Genomic DNA, 1,739 nt, shown 5'->3' on the forward strand with positions numbered 1-1,739 from the left:
TGTTTTTCCGAGAGTGAAAGAAGCCCGCGAATACACGCAAAGTGCCTCGAGCGGCCGTCGTGCGGCAATTCTGCGTCCTCTTTTTTTAAATCGTGCTGCGTGATAGCTGGGAACACCCTGTATGTAACACAGTACGAGGCGTATACGCGCGAAACACAATTTTTTTGGGGGGCTTATGAAGAGTCTTCCCGAAATGAAACAGAAGATTTAGACAAATATAAGTAGAATTAGCTTTCCCTGTTATTTCTGAAGATCACAGGTTACAGCGTCAAACGGGTAAAACAGTAACGTGAGATAACTACATCGGAATTGGTGACAGGCACTGACCGAGACCAATGCTCTTAGCTATAGCATGCTTACCTAAGTGCAATAGCGAGCCGTGCACGTGAGGGCAGTGGTTCACGCACGACATGAAGCCTTGTCAAACCTGCTTCGACAAGCGAGTGCAGGGTTTCAAAGGTCTCCGGCGACATTCTGTAATACTTTCTGAAGTATCCTTGTCCTGACATCAGCAAGGGCATCTGCAAAACCAATCAATTCTCAATTTCGATTTTTAGATGGGAGCCCCGGAGCAAAAGCTTCCTTTAATGTACAAGTCGAACTCACCGTTGTGTAGAATTCCGACTCCTGCTTCCGGTTTTCCCAAATAGGACGTACCCCAGCGCCTCTGGCTTTCGAGCTTCATCAACAATTTCTTTTTCTCCAGCTCGCACATTCATTTAAGAGGAGAAGCTGCTACTGTCCAGGTCGGGAGCTGACGCCGCCTTCGACATACGGCACGTACCCTCATGATCGTCGCCGTCGTCAATGTCTTCATTGCTACAAACAGGCACTTGCACACTTAATAGTAGCTTCTCTTTGAGAAGCAAAATCCTCCAGGAGAAGACTTGAGGTTTCCATCGTAGCGCAAGAGACTAGAGTGTAGAAAACAAAACCACCCCCCACGCCGCACGCTTGTGCGGTTTGTGCAGCATTTTCACTAGCCGCAGCTGCGGACTAAGCGATCGCAAAGTCTCAACGCGTTTAAAGGCTGAAAAATTGTTTACTATTCTATTTAAAAAATAATATGATATTGTAATATTCGACTAGGTTTCATGTTGTTTTTTATTTAACGATGCAGGCATGGATACATTGTGAGCAGGGAGCAACCTTGGGCGTCGCTGCGACTGAAATCGCGCAGTCAGAAACGCATGTGAAAGCTGCCAGCGAAAATCGCTCTGCGACGTGCGCGACAGAACGATTTTTTTCGCCCCAATCGCGCCATGTGAAACGGCCTTCATGCGTCGCCCCATCTGCTGACGTAGCGCGAGTGGAAAGGGAAAAGAATAAGGGTCATATTTTTCTAGAGGGTGTGCGCAGCTAAACGGTCGCCTCCCTTCCCTCCCTCTCACCCCCCCCCTCCGCCTTCGCGCCTCGGAAGAAGGCGCGTTTGATCTACATATATGGTGATTGTAAAGGAGGAAGAGACGCCTACTTCTGCAGCCCTTAAGGGAACACGGCGCCGAACGCGCGTTTGTTCTCCGCCGTGGGTTCACTCCCCGGTAAGCGTGCCTTCGGGAGGTCCCTCGGGACCTTTCACTCGCACATACAGCGTTCGGCGGCGCGCGGCGACGATTTCATCTCCATTGACGTCATACGGAACCTCACGGCGACGGCGACGACGACGGCGACGCCGACGGCAGAAATCTGCTTTGGAGTGTCCATATAATTGCTATCGCAATAATAACAAAAATATACGC

Source organism: Dermacentor silvarum, chromosome 2 (assembly GCF_013339745.2).
Source record: "Dermacentor silvarum isolate Dsil-2018 chromosome 2, BIME_Dsil_1.4, whole genome shotgun sequence".
Classification (NCBI taxonomy): Eukaryota; Metazoa; Arthropoda; class Arachnida; order Ixodida; family Ixodidae; genus Dermacentor; species Dermacentor silvarum.